This window comes from Lutra lutra, chromosome 4 (genome assembly GCF_902655055.1).
Source record: "Lutra lutra chromosome 4, mLutLut1.2, whole genome shotgun sequence".
NCBI classification, from domain to species: Eukaryota; Metazoa; Chordata; class Mammalia; order Carnivora; family Mustelidae; genus Lutra; species Lutra lutra.
Window position 1 is genome coordinate 86522070 of NC_062281.1, and position 20059 is coordinate 86542128.

General features: G+C 48.7%; 1 pseudogene; it reads left to right on the plus strand.

Moving 5' to 3' along the window:
- The window catches only part of LOC125097305 (myomegalin-like), a 36342-nt pseudogene extending 18400 nt beyond the window's left edge, over window positions 1-17942 (plus strand).
- The last annotated feature ends 2117 nt before the right edge of the window (window positions 17943-20059 follow it).

Below are 20059 nucleotides of genomic sequence, written 5' to 3' on the forward strand. Positions count from 1 at the left end.
AGAAGGACTTTGACTGTAGGTACACCCACCAAACTGAAATTGAGAATAGAAAAAACACTCAGGGCAGTGGAAGGTGACTGTGCCTGGTTCCTGACCTGCAGGGCTGTTGAATGGGTGGAGGTACCATGTCTGAATGCTGGTAAAGCATGGAGCTGAATAAAGTACTGCCTTAACTTTCACTCTAGCGATTCCTATCCCCGGCACCAGAGCTGCCTCCAAGCCTCAGCAGTATGTGTAGCTTTATTTAGGAAGATGTCTTTGTCTTTTCTCAGAGTGTGAGGAACACGACAGCCTCAGGGAAACAGCCCTGATGGAGGGGTGCCTGGGCTTCTCAGTGGCTAGCCACCCAGGGAAAAAGCCCTTGGAGAGCTCTCAAGGGAAGCAGGAGGAATTCCGTGCATACGGAAAGTTGGAAGACATCTCTCTCCTGCAGAAGGACATCAGAGAACTGAAGGCCCAGCTGCTGAATGCCAACAAGATCATCCAGAACCTCAAGAGCCAGGTCCGGTCTCTCTCGGTTACAAGTGATTATTCATCTAGTCTGGAAAGACCACTAAAGCTGAAGGCTGTTGACACCCTTGAGGGATCTTCACCTCACAGTGTCACTGATGAGGATGACGGGTGGCTGTCTGATGGCACTGGGGCTTTCTACTCCCTGGGGCTTCAGGCTAAAAAGGATCTGGAGAGTCTGATCCAGAGAGTGTCCCAGCTAGAGGCCCAGCTCCCAAAAACTGGAGTAGAAGGGAAGCTGGCAGAGGAACTGAGATCAGCCTCCTGGCCTGGGTAAGGGGGACAATATTTGGACCCTGATAGGATTGAAAATGTCTAAGTTTGTGTTGGAGGTGGGCTAGCCCAGGCAGGTAGAAGAGAGAACCCATTAAGGTGATCAGAAGAGGGGCGCCTGGGTGGCTCAGTGGATTAAAGCCTCTGCCTTCGGCTCAGGTCATGATCCCAGAGTCCTGGAATCGAGCCCTGCATCAGGCTCTCTGCTCGGCAGGGAGCCTGCTTCCTCCTCTCTCTCTCCCTCTGCCTGCCTCTCTGCCTACTTGTGATCTCTATCTGTCAAGTAAAATAAAATAAAATCTTAAAAAAAAAAAGGTGATCAGAAGAGTGCCTACTTCAATGCTAGGCCTAGATCCAAAGAACGGTCAGTAGGCCCTGCTTGGGAGACACCAGGTCTCTGGGATTTCCTCTCAGGAATCTATTAGTAAAGCGACTGGATATGTGGTGTAGTAGGAAGGCTGGAGTCAGATCGCCTGGGTCTGAATCCTAGCTCTGGCACTTTCTAGCTGTTCAACTTACTTAGACTTTCTGGGGTCTTTCCTTACCTATTAAATGAGGAGAGTAAGAGAACCTATCTCAACAGGTGGTTACTGGGTTTAAATGAATTAGTACAAGTGATCAAAATTGCCTTACATATATTAAGCTCTCAGTATGACTTTGTGTTGGAATACAATACTCTGTGTTGGAAGACACTGGGTATCTGTCATTGTTATCTGCACTGAGTATCAAACCATGCAAAAGCTTAGTGGCCTCAAACAATAATTTATGTGAATTTACAGGGCTCAGCAAGGTGGCTGTTGCTTGGGGGTCTCTCCTGGGGCAGCCATGCAATGGCTTCACGTGTATGGTGATATGATGCTCCTTGCCTTCTCTCTTTCCCCCCTTGGCTCCTTGTCTTCCAGGGTCTTTCTCCTTGGGGTGGGCCTCTCAAGTGGTCTTAGGTTGTTCCACTTCTGCATGGTGGCTGGCTTCCAACGGAGCGGAAGTAGAAGTTGCCAGGACATTTCAGAGCTACTCCTGGACTTATTACCTCAGTCACAGTGCTCACAGAGCTTGCCCAGATTTAAGGAGGTGGAGAACAGCCTCTACCTGCCAATGAGAGAAGGCGCAAAGGCACATTGGCAAAACAACATGTGGAACAGGAATGTAATGACCATCTTGGCAAAACAGTCTGCCGTAATAGAGATGAATTTCCATGATCATCATGAAGGCATGAAAGATCTTATCTAGACTTAGAATTAAGTGATTCCTTCCCCCCCCCAAGTTTATGTATTTATTTATTTATTTTACATAACGTCTCCGCTCAACATGGGGCTTGAACTCCTGACCCCGTCATCAAGAGTCATGAGCTCTTCTTACTGAGCCAGCCAGCCAGGTATCCCAGAATTAAGTGATTCTAGTCACTGAACTTATTTTTATTTATTGTGTCTATTGAATATCTACTCAAAAAACACATTTAGTGTTTCTTGAGTATCAGCTGTGAATCTACACTCTACTAGTCCCATGAGAAATGTAAAATTGGGCACCATATTTACCTCCACAGGACCTACGATTCTCCTGGACATAAGGCTAACGTGCACAAAACATTGTAAGAACCACTAAATTGCTAAACTGACATCATGTATCATAGTGGGATTTACTCTTATATACTTCGGTTTTTGTGCCAGAATTCGGCCTGGGGAGCTCCTTTGAAATGTTCTCACAGAAATCTCTACTGAAGGCCCATAATTTCACATTCACTCCTTTTCATTCTTACTTTTTCCTCTTCTCTCCTGTATTAGGAAATGTGATTCCCTGATTCAGAATCAGGCCCAAGAGCTGTCGTACCTACGCCAGAAAATACGAGAAGGGAGAGACATCTTTTACCTTCTTACCCAGCATGCGAAAGATACAGTAAAATCTTTTGAGGACCTTCTTAGGAGCAATGACATTGACTACTACCTGGGGCAGAGCTTCCGAGAGCAACTTGCCCAGGGAAGCCAGCTGACAGAGAGGCTTACCAGCAAACTCAGCACCAGTAGGTTGGCCACAGGGCTTTGGCACACACTCGGACACTCCCATAGCAAGAGGCCCAAGTGGCCACCACTCCTCCACCACAGTCTTTTAACACAGGTCCTGTTCCATTTCATTTCCTGGGTCCATTACAGGATCAAGACTGGCTGGTGGGGAACACTGAGGAGAAACACAGGATTTGGAGGTCATGATTGCAATGGCAGAAACTGGAGCACTCATGGCAAGTGACCTTTAGGGAAGCAGGCTGTGTCCATCCAGTGCTAAGGGGGAGAAAAGGAGAAGAGATTGGAGGATGTCATCATAGTGAAAAGAGCCTGACCTGAGAATTGCAAGACCCCAGTGGTGGCCTGGATGCTGCCATTAATTTGCTTTGGGCAATGGTTTAGCCTTTCAATGTCTCTTTGTTTATCACATGGTGTCATACATGAATATAATTCCAGTATACTTAAAGCATGCTTCCCTTTGGATGTGGTTTGGTCACTGAATGTCATAGTGCAAGAGTTAGGAATATGGGTTATTATTGGAGTTCTTTACTTAGAAGACATTTTCTGAGAGTACCGAGAGATAGCAGGGTCAGTCTTGGGGGCCAACCATCCCACACACTGGTGGCAGGTGCAGAGGTGGGACAGGATAGAGCAAGAGTGGGCTCTCCACGAATGCTGTGATGGGACACAGAGCGTGCATCTGGGAGTGAGTCTGTGGCAGGCTTAGAAGGTGGAATATTCCAGAGAGAAGCTGAGCAACTGCACTTCAAACTTCTTTGCATTGATTTAGGGTAGAGGAAGTCCTGAGGCTGATCACGAGGTCAGGGGAGGTCTGTCTGGTGAGTTCAAGAGAGCCCACAGGTCTCCCCTCTGAGGATACAATCTGCAACCTTCCCAAGTAATTCTCCTACATGACTTGGACATACACAGAGGAATCACCATTCTGTACCCAAAGATGCTCTTGTATTTATAAAGTAGGAAGTGGGATCTATTTAATTTCTTACCATGTCTTTCTGAGTTTGGCTTTCAGAGGATCATAAAAGTGAGAAAGATCAAGCTGGACTTGAACCGCTGGCCCTCAGGTAACTTGAAATAGGATCTGGTAAAGGAATCAGGAACAAAGCCCAAGGGGTCCAGGGTGACTGTAAGTTTACAAATCGGGGCAGGGAAATGCTGATTATAACATGATCATTTATTCATGAGACATGTTAGCCTCTTTTTTGCTATAATTCTGTTGATTTCTATTGTGTAATTATGCTCCAGGCTTGGTAACCTAGACTCAGTCTGACCCAATAGTAAACTAACCAGGTTCCAGGGGTCCTTGGCACCCCCAAGGCTCTCCTCTGCTTTCTTCCTGGGTGTTTAAAGATGAGGCTGTGCTGCTGAGTTGACTTATGCTAAGCCACATTGGCAGCTCATTTGGTAGTAGTCCAGTTCCTCTGGGGGGAAAAAAGAATTGAAGAACCATAATGTAGTTCCTCGGGGAGGTGGGGAAAAGGCCTGGTGTTGCACACTCCTGGGAGCCTACAGTCTCTCAGAAACCAGTTTTCAATGAGTCACTGTAGAGAATCTTACCATGTACAGTAAAATATGGGCTCAAAATCCATAACTGTAGCCTCTAGTCCAAGCCCCTCTCTGTCAGAAGCCTGGTTTAGACCATGTGGTGCTGCTCCAAGTCCCTGCGGCAAAGAGCAAAGCATTTTGGTTTTGTTTTCATTGCTAATCCATCCTGGACACATAGCTGTGCTGTACCTCAATCATCCACATGATTCCACGCATCCTGTTCTCGGTTGTCAAGGGCGATGCCAGACTGCTATGTGTTTGTCACTGCTTACCTTCAGTTACTTGGAGACTGGTAACCAGCAGTTCTTGGGGCCGCACTTGGAGCAGCTGTGCCTTACAGGGCTGGCTGAGTGTCTGCTAGTTTCCGGCATCTCCTGTGGCCAGTGCCCTGGGTGGTGATTGCCCTCTTTCTCCCACTGCACCCCACCTACTCTCCACCCCCTAATCAGTGATAGGTTATTTTGATGGTTCTTCACAGGAATGGTTCCCTTGACTTAGGTGTTTTCTCCCATGTGCCTTGGTCAGGACAAGTTGGGTCGGTGCCCTTGGCTTCACCTATTGTCTCCTTCCACCCCACTAGGCTCAGCAGAGAACTGCAGGAGAAGGAAAAAGTGATCAATGTCCTGCAGGCCAAGCTGGATGCCCGGTCCCTCACTCCCTCCAGCAGCCTCGCCTTATCGGACTCCCAGTGCTCTCCCAGCAGCTCCTCCTTCCTGTCTGATGAGCTAGAAGCCTACTCTGACATGGATGTAGCCAGTGAGTACACACACTATGAAGAGAAGAAGGCACTGCCTGGTCACTCAGGTAACCTGTTTCTAGAGCCAGGCCTTATAGATCCTCCCTGGTGTGTGTCAGGCTAAACGTGGCCCTGGGACCAAGCACCAAGTACAGGCCCCAGTGCCTCAGGATCTTTGCTCTGCTCCTGCCTCCGGGGGGTGTTGTGGGGTCTCCACTGGATTTGCAAGCTGGTAGACCCAAGGGGAAACACAGTGGGAAGAGCGAGAACATCCAGGCAGGCTCTTCCCCATTGTCTCATGAGCACAGACTGTCTGTCTGACTTCCTTCTTCAAATGGGACATCATCTCCCTCCTGCAGAGGTCTTGCTCACTGCATGTCCTGAGCTAGTGTCCCCTGGGTATCTGTCAGAAATCATGGATGCTGTTGCTCCCATCTGGTACTTTTGGAAATGCCATTTTCACAGTTTCTTGGTCTGGGCCCCCTCTCACCTCTCAGGTTGTTTGCCTCCCTCAAGAAGCTAACTGCAAACAAGGAAATGAACATGACTCACAGTGTTTGTGCTTGGTGCTTTCCCAGAAAGCCAGGCCCTGCCCTGGTACCCCTGTCTCAATAGATGGCCAGATTCCAGTTCTTTGTCAACCACCGAACATTTTCTTTCATTCATGGGTTTTGTAGATTCCACCATCATTCAAGTCATTCCGCTGTACTGTCTTCTAAGCCATCAGCAACCAGTGAGCCTCAGGGGGTTAAAGCCAAACCCAGCAGCAACCCCATCAGCTTGCCAGCTCCCCAGACCCTCTCCCCCCACAAGAGGCCAGCCAGACCCATCCAGGTATGCGACAGCCAACACAGCAGGAACACTGTCTCCTTTCCTTCAGCAGCCTGTTTGACTTTTCTTCAGGGATGAATGTTTCCACTGTCAGAGGCTTCTAGGTATCAGATCCTAGATGAAATCAAGAGGCCTTCCTTGTCCACCAATTGTGTCTGCATTTTCTTGGTTCTAAATATTTTAGGCAAATCAGAGATCTGCAGTAGACTTTGATCAGAATACCAATTTTGACCAGTAGTCAGCAAATCGTTTTAAAGTAAACATTTTCATTTCTTTCTTTCATTTCACTCTGGGGAATAAAGAGGCAAAATGTCTATCCCATGATTATAGTCACCACAGAACAAAAAGAAAGTCACTTCATGGCTTGCCTGGAAGCATTACCCATTTTCTCTTCAGGGCGAGCCTCTGCAACAACTCGGGATGCTTCAGGATCCTGCAAGATTCTGTTCACATTACGTGGTCATTCATTCATGGATTTATGAACAGCTGGGCACCCCTTGATATGTACATTCTGCCTGTCCTGCAGCCAGTTGGAGGGGTACATTTCATTTAGCTGCCCCAACTTAATTGCCAGGAGTGTGCTGTTCAGTTAGAGCCCCACACCAGTGATGGCAAGAAGGCAAGCCTTGTCCCTGCCTCTTACCTCTTGCCACAACCGGCTGGCTGCCCTCAGTGTGGTGTGTCGTAAGGTGCCCACAGAAGGCACATGCTGTCCTTCTGTAGCTCCCATTTCTCCTGAGAGCCCATCAGCCAAAATCTTAAGAAGGGGATGTGTCTGACCCTTTCTGAGCTGGGGCTCGAAGTTTCTGGGCCAGAGTAGGCAGCAGCTGGCCCAGGAAGTCATGGGAAATCTGTTTGCCTAGCGCTGTAGACATCTGTGCAAATGCTCTGGGGTCAAATGGAGCAGAAGGCCAGGGGTTTTAAAATTGGAACGCCTGCCTGAAGGATGCCTAACCTGTGTCACTGGGCAACGTGGGTATCCTCACAGTGTTTCTCTGACAGTGAATCAGCATCCCAGGGGGAGGGATGTGATTAGAGTGTACTCATTGTTTTCCACGGAGGCATTCTCCACAGATCATTCTTGGTTTCTGCTCCCTCTGTGGGCTTCCTGCCATATAATTGTTTTTAGGAAAGAGGAGATAGATTCAGACATCAGAATGTCCCAGGGTCCCTAAAGACTTATCCATAGATGGGCTACATCATGGTCATCTGTGGAGATCTATTTTAAATGCAAATTTGCAAGCCCTCCTCCCAAAGTTTATGACTTAGTAGCGCAGAGCCTGAAGCAACTGCACACATTAAGAATTTTTCCTAAGTGATTTGAATGCCTGGACCGGCATGCAAGCTATTGTGTCTGAGTCACTTTACCAAGACCTTGGTTTTTCTTTTGGTGAATGAGTGCGTTGGTTTGAGATTCTCAGGTTTGTCTGCATGAGACTCGAATAACATGCATGAGGAATGCACATTTCCCCACGTCCTAGCCCGCTTCTGCCCTCCTCAGGGTGAGCCCTCATATTCTCAGAGGAGTTCCAGGTGTAGGGAGTCTTGTCACAGAGGCAAGGACCGACTTATGCCCAGGGGTGATTGGAAGCATTAATGTGCGGACGTCCTGACCCCTCTGTGCCTGGGACAGCTGGGAGAGGCTCTCATAGCCACATGGGATACAGCTATGCTACCTTGCCTACTTTAGCTGGTTGTTTCCAAGATGAGCATAGAATATGTATGCCGGATATCCCCAGTGAGGGAGAAGGAGAAGGGGTCCACTAGGCCTGGCTTTTGGGTGGCAACCCTGGCCCTTTGCCTTGTTAGCCCACACCATGCTGAATGATAGCCTCCCCTCAAGGAGATATCGGGACAAGAAATAGTTTCATCTTCTTCATCTTTCCCCCATTCCTTTCTTTCTAATGACATGTCTCCTTTCTTCCCAACTCTGTGTTTCTAGGCCTTCACTTTCCCCCCATATCCCACTGATTAGCCTTCCCAAGGCACCACTGCCCTCTGTAGCACCCAGCTTCCTGCTTTTCAGCCCCACTGGCCCTCCCATCCTTGGCTGCTGTGAGACCCCTGTGGTCTCCTTGGAAGAGGCTCAGCAGGAGCTTCAGATGCTGCAGAATCAACTGGGAGAAAGTGAGCACTTCCTGTGGCCTTCATGTGCTTGGGCCAGGCTGCCCTGCCCCATGTGGCCCTGCATGGCTTTGGCTTGGTGGCAGAGTTTTGAAAAATGACCTAGGGTGTGCACGTCGCCAGCAGGGGACTGGCAGGTGGCCCTGCTTGTTTTTTTTGGGAAATACCTTTACTGTTGTCTTTCTGGTGTGTGTGTGTGTGTGTGTGTGTGTGTGTGTGTGTGTGTGTGTATGTGTGTGTGTGTGTGTGTGTATGTGTGTGTGTGTGTGTGATCGTTTCGTCAGGCCCTAGACCTGCTCCTGTCCTGCTGCTGCCAGTGTGGGGTACCACCAAGTCTGCTGATAGCCTGACACACTGGTGATGTGCCTGCAGGCAGGGCATGGGTGAGAGCTTTTGTGCCTTGCCTATGCAAGACAAAGTGGCCATTTCTGGGGAGTCCTTTCCATGCCTCCTACAGTCTCCTGCTGTGAAATATGCTCTTCATCAATTTCGGCTCCTGTCATCATTAGGTTGAGGGTGTGAAGGGTAGTAGCAGTAGAGGTATTCAGAAGAGGTGACAAAGCCCCCCCTTCCTAGGGCACACGGGTCATTTCTACCCTGGGACAGGTTACAGATTGGTGGCTCGGACCGGAAGCACAGGCTGTGATACCTGATTGTAAATTCTGTCCTCTGACTCCCAGAGATCATTGATCATATTGATCGTAACCGTTACAGGCTATGTATGGTCATCTTTTTGGAAAGGCTTTGATATATGTCTGGGCTGGATGACTCATTGTCAAAATTGTTGGTGTGGGGTTATTTATAGCTTAGAAAAAAAGAAGAAAAACCCTCAAATGAGGAATTTGCTCTCTAATAATGCTTTAAAAAAAACCCACTTAGAAATCAGTTTGATGTTACCTTAAAACCACATTCTGTGCCTTAAAAAATAAAAAAAAAATAAAATAAAGGCTCAGATGATCCAGAGATTGATGGTAAGGGAGACCAGGCACAGTGTCCAGTGACCTAGGACCACAGCTGAGAATTCATATACCTGAAGCCCCCATCGTTATTTAGCCCAACTTATTTCTTATGTCAATCCTGAAAGTGAATACACTCTCTAGTCTACTCTGTCCCAGTTTGATTCTCAGAACCAATTAGAGAAGACCCTTTATAGGAGAGTTTGTACAGCTCCCCTTTTTGCAGGCAGAAACATCTAGAAGACTGCCTCCTGCTTATCACAGCTTTATCCAAGTGTAGCAATCCAGGCTAACCCAGCAACACAAACCTGGTCTTCCTGAGCCTCGTACCACTTGCATGATAGGTAGAGCCTGGGCAGGGAACTAAGGCTCAGGGGAGTAGAGCTACTTGTTTAAGGTTACTAGTAAGTGGGAGAGATGGGCTTGAGTCCAGGTCTTCTGCTCCCAGTCCTGTGTTTCCATGATACCTTTTCTGTCTAGGATGGTTTTGTTACCATCCTGCTCAGAGCTAAGCTCAACAAATTCTGGAAGCCCCTTGAAACAGTCTTTTCTCTATCTCTTTAGAGATCAGTAGACAGTTCATCAGAACCTCTGATCTAGAATTTGATATTTGATGGATAACAAATTTGTCCCATATCAAAATGGCAAGAGTGATCTCTAGCGACTTTTCTTTTCCTTTACCTTTCCACATTTGTCAGTTTGTCTTTGTCCAAAAGGAGAGATAGGAGACATCTGTGCATGAAAAGGGGTCTGTTGATATGGGATCAAGTCATACTTAGTCTGAGCCATTGACCAGAGTTTGGATGGTCCCAGCTTTGGTGAGCAAGATTACAGCCCTGTCTTTTCTGTCCTCAAGCACAGGCCTCTCTGAGGGATGGCAGCTTACCAGTGTTCCTTGTTTGTTTTGAAACAAGCTTCCACGTGGACAGTGGTGCATGGCAGCTTCTTGGGGGCAGCGTGGGGCAACGATCTCCTTGTGTTAGAGTCTGTCTGGTTTTTGCATGGTTTAGGGCATGTGCTCTCTGTTGTGTGGCCTGGGCAACCAGGAATATGAGAATGCTGATCGCTGTTACTGATAGACTTGGAACGGAACCTTCTACAGCCTTGGTTAAAATGTAAGCTGTCAACAACCCCTGATTTACTCCTTTGCCTTGTGTTGGGCTGGGGAGGAAGGGGGTGTGAAAGAGGTAGGAAATCACATCTTTACAAATCCCAACTAAAATCTAGATGTTGAGGGTCACGTGGGTAGCTCAGTGACTCTCAGTGAGTTAGGCATCTGACTCTAGACCTCAGCTCAGGTCTTGATCTCAGGGTGATGAGTTCAAGCCCCACATTGGCCTCCATGCTGGGCATGGAGCCTACTTTAAAAAAAAAAGATTCAGATACTGACATTTTTCATCCCCCAGTGATGCCAATGAACATCTATTATTTTGCATATTGAGGAAGGAGAGACCCATGATGGGTACTTCTCAAACTTTGCTGCCAATGAGAATCACCTGGGATGGTTTTAAAACATCCAGTGCCCAAGCTGTATTCCCAGTTAAGGCAAAATCTCTGGGAGGTCCAGGCATCAGTATGTGTTTGTTTACATTTTGCAAGGTGACTGTAGTGTGTGGATAAGTTTGAGAACCAGTTACAAATGGAGATGAAATTTGACAAGTAGCCAATTGCATTATCCCCTCAGAGGAGTTTGGCTTGGTTGGAGGGAATGAGGACCTCTTCCTCTTTGCTTAGGTCAAGCTATCTGCTTACTATGCTGCCCATGCTGATAATCCCTGAAGGAAAGCAGTCTTCTGAATAGGAATATCCTAAACTACAGCCCTGCCCATCTCTGTCTGTCTTTCCCACAGCTGGACTTCTTTTCACAAAGAAGCAGAGATGATTTGGCTCAGAGGAAGGCCCATGATTTCCTAAGATCTATGAAAGCATCAGCCTATGTTAAATGAAAGTTCTCACATCCCTCCATAGATGCTAGCATTGAGCACATCTATGAATAGGAATGTGCTATATCCTCCAACTTTGGGACTGAGTTCTCCTTCCAGAACATTCCTGGACTGTATCATGAGGAATTTTAGTAGAAGCCAGGAGTGCAGCCTCTGGACTTTTCCTTTATGTTCACTGGTGACTTCCAAATACTTTGTCCATCCTCCGCCTTTTGGTGTCTCATGCCAGCAAACACATGAGGTGAAAGTTATAGCTTTTAGGTTATGGTCTTCATCTAACTGGTATTCCGCAATGGACTGGGATTTCTGACACCGCACATGTGCCCTTTGCTGTCTACTCTTAGCAATCCCACACTTCCTTGCTGGAAGGACCAGCAATTCCAATCCTCTCTTACTCACTCTGGTTTCTTTCTGCCCATCACCATCCATCCTGCTTCCCAGGTGGCACTGCCAAGCAACCGTTTAGAAGCCAGCTCTTTTCACTCTATCAACCCCGCCCAGCCCCACTCTCCTCTGAGGGGCAGCCCAGAACTGGGAAGAATCCTGGAGCCTGGCTACCTGGGCAGAGGCAGCCAGTGAGATGTGATGAGGTCTCAGAAAGGGAGTGTATCAGGCGACCTGTCCTCAGGATCCTCTGTGTGTCAGCTTAACTCCAAACCCACAGGTAAAACATAAAGCCAAACAAGTTGGTCTGCAAAATGAAATCTCATTTAGAGTCTCCTAGCTGGGCAGGGACATTTTTCACTTCTCTAGTCCCTGGCTTACAGAGTGGGGGTAAAATGACATGTCCTATCTGTGCTGGACCTTTCAAAGTGCCCCGCTTCTGCCTCCCTGCCCAGGGCCTCAATGCTGTTCGGGGAATTGGGAAAGTCAGAGACACACTTTGTGCTCTCACGTTCATGTCATTAACCACATAGGAGAAGTTTATATCCACGGACTTCTACCTTATGCCTCCTCTCTGAGGCTGGAGGAAGGGCTTGATGCCTCGTTAAAGAATATTCCATCAAGTATCCATAAGAATAATGATATCAGGCTAGAGTGAAGTCTTCCCTAACACACTCAGGAGAAAGTCACACTCAGCTCACCACACGTTTCCCGATACTTCAGTTATTTTTCTAAACCATGTGGAACTCCCTCACCCTCACCAGTTATACTAGTTACTGTACACGTACATTTAAAACCCCCTCATACCTCATACTTTGGGGTGCCTGGGTGGCGCAGCTGGTTAAATGTCTGCCTTCAGCTCAGGTCATGATCTCAGGGTCCTGAGATTGAGTCCCGCATTGAGGGCTCCCTGCTCAGTGGAAAATCTGCTTCTCCCTCTCCTTGTGCCCCCCCACCTGCTCATGCACTCTCTCTGTGTGTGTCTCTCTCTCTCAAATAAATAGTCTTGAAACTCCCTCACACGTAACTGTGTGTAGGAGGCAGCCCCTGGGGCATGCTTCATGTAGTCTGTCCTGGGTTTGACAGCCTGTTTCCTCTTTAAGCAATGTTGCTGTGTTCCTGAGGGCCCATGTGAGAGAATGTAGTTGGTGGAAGTGTGGGGGTGTTTAGGGATCCTGCTGAGGAGCCACTGGCCTTGCCCCACTTCTACCTGGGCCCCCTGGTGACCAGGATTCCTCATCTCCCACCTCTCCCCCGTCCTGATGGGATGGCTGCAAGGGCTGACCTGCTGGGGGAACATCTCAGAGAGATCCGGAACCTGCACCAGTGCCTGGAGGAGTCCATCTGCATCAACGACCAGCTGCGGGAGCAGCTTGAACACCAGCTCAGCTGTGCAGACTGTGGGAGTGGTAGGAGAGGCCCAGAGCCACCCACGCTGCCACGACCAGGGAGCCTCTGGAGGCTGGGCTTCACGCTTTCCACAGCATGTGCTGGGCTTTCCTCTACTTGCTCCTTCCAAACAGTCCAGCAAGGCAGGGGGGGCAGGTGCTCTTATCCTCACTTAGAGCTAAGAGAGAACTTTCCTCCTGGCAGAGCTAACGAGGCATGTCTGCAGGACATCTGACTTCCCAGCCCATCCTTAATCTGCTCGTATATGTGCCTGCTGACCTCTCTGCCTTGTCATGGGATTGTCACATGGTGGAGCCCGCTCAGTGGGTGCCCTCCCGCAGCCACTCACCAAGGCGGCCGTTCCTCCAACACTCTCCTCTCGGGCTGGGGTCCCTTGGAGGCCATTCCTTCTACATGCCTTGTCCTGCCCCCAGCCCCAAGGGGGCTCCTGCGGGGACAGGAGCCTCTGGAACAGCTGCAGCTAGGGCACATGGTGGGGCCTGCACAGAAACCAGACATTTGGCTCACCAGGCTTGGGGTCCAGGCCTTGGGGACCCAGGCACTCCTGCTGGGTTGGGACAGTATTTCTGGAAGGACAGAATGGGTAGTTTCTGGAAAGCATCTGTTACCCTAATGTGTAACGTGTCTGCTTACAATTTCTGGGACAGGATCTACCTCCAATTTCTACAGCCCCAGCCTGGAACCCACACCTCTTGCTCTACAATGAGAACAGAGTCCTTAAGGAAGAAAACCAGAGCCTTCAGGCTCAGCTGAGTCATGTTTCTAGAGGTGGGTGGTAAAAGCCACACACTGCGCTCCTTCTGGGTCTCTTTCCTCCTGGCCACACCAAACACCTTTTGAAGCCAAGAGAAGAAGGTGGAGATAACAGCTAACCTGATCCACCAATCCAAAGTCCCATGCGGTTCTCTGACTAGAAGGGGCTATTTCCTGAGAGGTCCCAACCGTGGGCCCTCATGTTCTGAGGTTCTAGGGACAAAGATAGCCCTAGCAAACCCACCACTTCTGTGCAACCCACAGATACCCAGATACTCAGCCATTAGTTATGAACTGGATACCAGTTAGGTGTCCGTTCTCCCTGTCCAGACTTTACTGCAGCCTCATGTATCTCTCCTGGTACTGAGCTGCCATCCCTGTCTCCTCACTGCTTCCCCTCCCTCACCCACTCTGGGCTCCTCTCTGCTCAGTAATCCTCAGGACTCTGCCTGGAAGCACCAGCCAGATGTCCTCCAGAGCATTCCCAACACTATTTGATGGGCATCCAAGGGAGGGGGGCATCTTTTCCTCTGTGACCTAGGGGCAGCTGACCTTAGTGCCAATTGACTTGATCAGATCAGTATGTGGTCAATAAAAATTATATTTATCTGCAAATATTTATTGAATAGCCATGAAAGACCAATACTTTCCTAAAAGATTAAGCCCAGAATGAAAGAATGTTGTGGAACGGGAAGAGACAACAAGTGATGTTTCTAAATCTGCCTCTTTGGAGCAGGAAGATGTGAGGGAGAGATGGGGGAGTCACAGAGAAGAGAGAAGACACAACTGCTAAACCACCATTGCATGCTGGGACAGGCTAGCACAGACCTCAGTGGGGAGAAGTCACTAAGATGTGGACAAGCATGGTGGGCCATGCCCAGGGACCTCCCCCTGGTAGACTGACAGCTCCTGCAGCCTGGTTCTCAGAGCCCCTGTCCTTAGTCTCTGGGAAATCATGCAGATTATTGAGATTCCACAAGCCCAGAAAAGGACAGATGTCCCCATTTTCAAATTGATGAATATAATATATTCAAAAAACTGTAGACAAGAAGTCTTGATGTTGCTCTTCGGCAAAATTAAAGAAGGGATTATCACACAGAGGGTGTGTGAACTTAGAAAATAGTGACCATTAGAAACCACAGTGTTTGGGGCACCTGGGTGGCTCAGTGGGTTAAGACCTCTGCCTTCGGCTCAGGTCATGATCCCCTGCTTTCTGCTTAGCGGGGAGCCTGCTTCCCCCTTTCTCTCTGCCTGCCTCTCTGCCTCCTTGTGATCTCTGTCTGTCAAATAAATAAATAGAATCTTTGGGGAAAAAAAAGAAAGAAAGAAAACACAGCTTTTGGGGCACCTGGGTGGCTCAGTTGGTTAAACACCTGCCTTTGGCTCAGATCATGATCCCAGGGTCCTGGGATTGGAGCCCCCTGCTCAGCTGGGAGAGAAGTCTGCTTCTCCCTCTCCCTCTGCTTCCTCCCTGCTGCTTCTGCTCTGTCTCTCTCTCTCAGATAAATAAATAAATTCTCAAAGAAAAGGGAGGAAGGAAGGAAGGGAAGAAGGAATGAAGGAAAGAAAGAAGGAACAAAAGAAGGAAAAAAAGAAACCACAGCATTTTCTCTAATAGCAGGGTAGACCTTATGAAAGCAGATGATCAGGGGCATTGCAAAGATGGAGGCTCCACATTCCCCAGGGCATGTGGATGTAGTGAGCTGACACCCTCTGCTTTTCTGAGCAGCTGCAGCATCAGCTTGCATTCCCGTTGCCTTAGTTCTGCGTGTCAGGATAGAGGAGCTTGGGCTCCTTGTCCAGCCAGCGTCTGCCCCCTCAGTGTAAGCTGTCCTGTATTCTGCTCCCCAGAGTGCTCCCAGGAGATGGAATGTCTGAGGGAGGCCCTGCTGTCCTCGAGATCCTGGCTTCAAGAGCTGGAGATGGAGCTGGAGTGCCAAAAGGGGGAACGGCAGCAGCTTCTGGAAGACTTGGAGAAGCAACAGGAGATCTTGCATTTACAGGAGGAATGCGTGTCCCTCCAGGAGAAAGACTCCAGGTAAGGGGGAGCCCAATAAGAAGGAAGGGGGCCCTGTTTTTAGATTTAATGGGGGTATTGACAAGATAGGTATTGGAGCCTTTTGGGGCCCTCAATTTCCCCTCTGCTATTCCTGATTTATGGATGAATTCAAGCAGAAGGAAGGACTTCTCTGAGAATGCCTTTTCACTCCACAGTTGGGAGAGTAAAACCCTATTTTAGAAGGTTCAGCATATCAGGGGCACCTGGGTGGCTCAGTCGGTTAAGTGTCCGGCTGTTGATTTTGGCTCAGGTCAAGATCTCTGGGTCATGAGAATGAACCCTGCGCTGGGTTTGGCGCTCAATTTGGAGTCTGCTTGGGGTTCTTTCCCTCCTCTTCTGCTCCTCTTACCGCTTTCAGGCAAGTGATCCCTGTCTCTCTCATCAACATTTAAAAAAAAAGGGAGCGGTCATCGTATCAGATCCTGGACAAAAAAATGTTCTCACCCTTCCCATTAGTTTAAGGATATTGGTCTCACTGTAATGTAGGAGGCATCCCCACCAGCCATCATGCACATCCCCGACACAAACCCTATGACTGCCTATCACCAGGAATAGAGGACCATAGGGGCAGGAAGAATACAGAGCTTGTGTTTCTGCTCCCAACTAACGTAGCTAATGGCATGACATTAAGCAAAGTTACTTCACCTCTCATAGCCTCTGTTTCCACATCTGTAAAGTAAAAGTAATGGTCTTCACGACCCCTGGTTGACATCTAAGGCTAAAGCCCTGTGATGTGATGGTTGGCTGACAGCAGGTACCCTGGAGGGGTCGAGGGGCACCAGGCACTCAGCAGGCCCTTGCCTCCCCCATGCAGGCTGCAGCACACGCTTGCCCTCCTGCAGCAGCAGTGTGAGGAGAAACAGCAGCTCTTCCAGTCCCTCCAGTCAGAGCTACAGATCTACGAGGCACTTTATGGCAATTCCAAGAAAGGGCTGAAAGGTATGTGTTTTCCCTCTCCCCTCCCCGGTGAGCTCCCTGCTCTTGCTTAGGATTCTGGTGTCCTTACCTTGGGAGTTGTAGAGCTCTGGAAAACTAGAGTTCTGCCTCAGCCAGGTCTGGGGGTCCCAGTAAGAACAAAGTGGTTCTCTCATGTGCAAAGCCCAGAGGTTGGTGACATGCGCAAGATCCAGCCGAGACATCCTTAAAAGTAGTCGGACAAGAGTCCAAATCTGCCTGCCTAGGTGGCCAAAGAAAAGTTGAACAAAATATAGGTTATACAGTGATTAAAAAAAAAAATTCAAAGAACTGTCCTGATGGCACCATAATGTGAGAAGCTCTTGAATATTGTGGGTAATACATATTGCCCCCATGCAGCCAGTACGGTGGGTGCCCTGCTCCTACCCTGACTCATTCCCCAGGGAGAAAGTTAAAAGATGCACATTTACAGAAATACCTCTGTTAGGATCTAAATTCCAAGCCTGAATTTAAATTTTAAACTGTTTTATTGAGGACATTTTGCCACCTGCTAAAATACTGATAATAATGTTGGAGAATCTTCTTCTATTTCCCCATTTTTGTTCAAATGGGGGAGGGTATTATAAACATTAAGTTTAAACATTAAGTTAAACATTGAGGCCTTCTGACCTGTGACAGAGAGACTGTTTCCCTTCCCCAGGGACAGTCCCTGCAAAGGGAACTTCTGGAACTGAGAACCAGACTGTCCAAACAGGAGAGTGTCCTGCAGAACACAGCAGAGTGTCTGAAGCCTGCCAATCAACAGAAGGAGAGCATGCAGCAGTTCATCTTTAATCAGTGTGGGTGCCCCTGAGGCAGGGCATGAGAGAGGAAAGTAGGGGTGAGAGGACTTCCAGGCTCCCCACTTGTGCTGCCGATGGACCCTGACCAGACAGACTGGGTGGGGTGGGGAGGAGGGCTGCAGACCAGTGTGATGTCCCCAAACATCCTGTGCCATGAGTAATTGGGGATGCAGAGGGAGGGGTGCATGGGGGCAGCAAGAGACCCTGATCTGAGTGAACCAGGGAGTGGACTGGCCCGTGAAGAGGGAGTGTGAGATCTGAGCACCTCATGTGCAGTGGCTCTGAGCATGGTAGTCTACTGCCCAAGGTGGTGGGATGAGGGGCTCACCTGGTGGCATGAGGGGCTCCTCAAGTCCACACCCCTTCCCCTGGGCTCATCCTTCTGACAGGCTCTTGCTGAGCTCCTGGCTCCACCCCCACTCTCAGTGATCCCTGCAGCTCAGGGAGCCACCAGCAGAACCTGATACTAGGTTCTCACCTTGTTGTATTTCTGTCTCCAGGTGAAGTCCCTAAGGGCACTGCCGTGCACCCCCGTCTTGTGACCCTTGCCTTCCAGGATCCATGGAAGAAAAGGATCCACCGGAGGTCCTTCAAGCAGCAGGAAGACTGGGCCTGCCCCCCTTTGGTGCAGATTCCAATCTGCTGAGGAGACCTGGAGCTCAGTCCTCCACACCTGACAGAGGGTCCCCTCCTCTTCCCAGTGGAGGAGGATGAAGGGCAGACAGCCTCTCCTGTGGCTGAGGAACACTACCCTCCAGGGGCTGCTCATCCCAGCACTGGTCTATAGAGGAGCTCCTGACAATGCTTCTGCGCAACTCACTGGCCTGGGAACCGGCCATAGGCAGTCCTCGCTCCAACGCCTGCCATCAGACGGTCAGCTCAGGGAACACAAGACCCTGCTTCCTACAGATGGGACCTCTGATCCCCACACAGGAGCTCCTCAGCCCGTTCCAAAGCCCACGAGTGACAGCAGTGCCCTGAGGGCCAGTGGGGCTCAGCCAGCATAAGTCCCAGATCCATGCTTCCCTGGGGCTGGCTTGCCCGGCTGCCATTCAGCTAGAGGACCATCTACATCACAGCTCCTGAGTGCTTCGAATGTCCCTGGTGAAAGCGGTGGCTTCCCATGTGCCATCTCCTGCTTAGCCTAGCACCTCCTAGTTCCCTACTTTTATGATCTCCAAAGTGTGGCCACCTCAGTCTGAATACACCGTTCCCTTTCATCACCCTAACTCCTCTCTGGGGAACTTGGGCTCAGGGTCAGCCAAAGCCCGTTGAAAGTCCTGTAAGACAAAACAGTGATCATTTTTAAGTGGCACCTGAGAAGCCCCAGTTGTGGGAGAGCCTAGTATGTGTCCTGACAGTGCTTTAGAAGGTGTGTACGTGTGTATAAATGTACGACAGATATTTATATATGTTGCTATAGTAGTTTGTCGAGGGCAACATAAGTGGCGGATAGGGTCTGTTAGAGGAAATGAAACACAGTCCTTTTGGCGGCTATGAAAGTAAAATGTGTACAAAGAAATAAAAGGTTTTTCCTCACCTGCTCTATTTCTGATTTCGGCACCAGTCTCTAGGCTGAGCATGTAAGAGTACGAAAGACACATTGTCCCTAAGAAGGTCATAGACTACTGTTGAAGTCTGAGTTTAAAAGGAGTTTTGCCTTCTCTGTCACTTGTTAAGAATCCCCAATCTAAAAATATTAGAGAGTGGTTCTTAGGTTTGGAGAGCCTTAGAATCAGCAGTGGAGATCATAGGAGCCACTTCCTGGGCTCCAATCCCAATTATTCTATTGGTGTGTGGCCCCAGAATCTGCATTTCTTACACAAATACCCCCAGGTGATTTTTTTTTTCTTTTGGGTTTCAGAGTTTTTGTGTGTGTGTGTGTGTTGTTGTTGTTTTTTTTTTAGCCTTTTTAAAATAAATTTCTTTTCAGTGTTCCAAATTCATTGTTTATGCACCACACCCAGTGCTCCATGCAATGCGTGACCTCCATAATAGCCACCACCAGGCTAACCCAGCCTTCTACCCCCCTCCCCTCCAAAACCCTCAGATTGTTTGAGTGACAGTCTCTCATGGTTCATCTCCCCCTCCAATTTCCCCCAACTCCCGTCTCCTCTCCAGTTCCCCAGTTCCCCAAGCCCTCCATGTTATTCCTTATGCTCCACAAATAAGTGAAACCATATGATAATTGACTCTGCTTGACTTATTTCACACAGCATAATCTCCTCCAGTCCTGTCCCAAGTCATCCTTCCTGATGGAGGCATAATACTCCATAGAGTATATGTACCACATCTTTCTTATCCATTCATCCGTTGAAGGGCATCTTGGTTCTTTCAAGTTTGGTGACTGTGGCCATTGCTGCTATGAACATTGGGGTACAGATGGCCCTTCTTTTCACTACATCTGTATCTTACCCTAGGTGATTCTGATGCAGACCACAGTTTAAAACTGTTGTTCTCCAACATTGACCCAAAATTAGAGTTGTTTCACTTTGATTGATAACCTTTAACTGAAAAGTATATAAGTCCTCCATAAATGTTGGCACAGAGATCTGCAAATATTCCTTGGGAAGAGTCCTTAGTTATGTTCTTTTACTTTCCAAGAATTACTATAAAGCTATCACTCCACAATTATCTCCTAGAGAGTCACAACCATGGACAACAACAAACAAAACCCTCATATAGAATCTCACAACCATCACCACCACTGCGACCAGTAACAGACCCAAGAAAAGACTCCCACCTGAGGTAGGGATGCCCCAT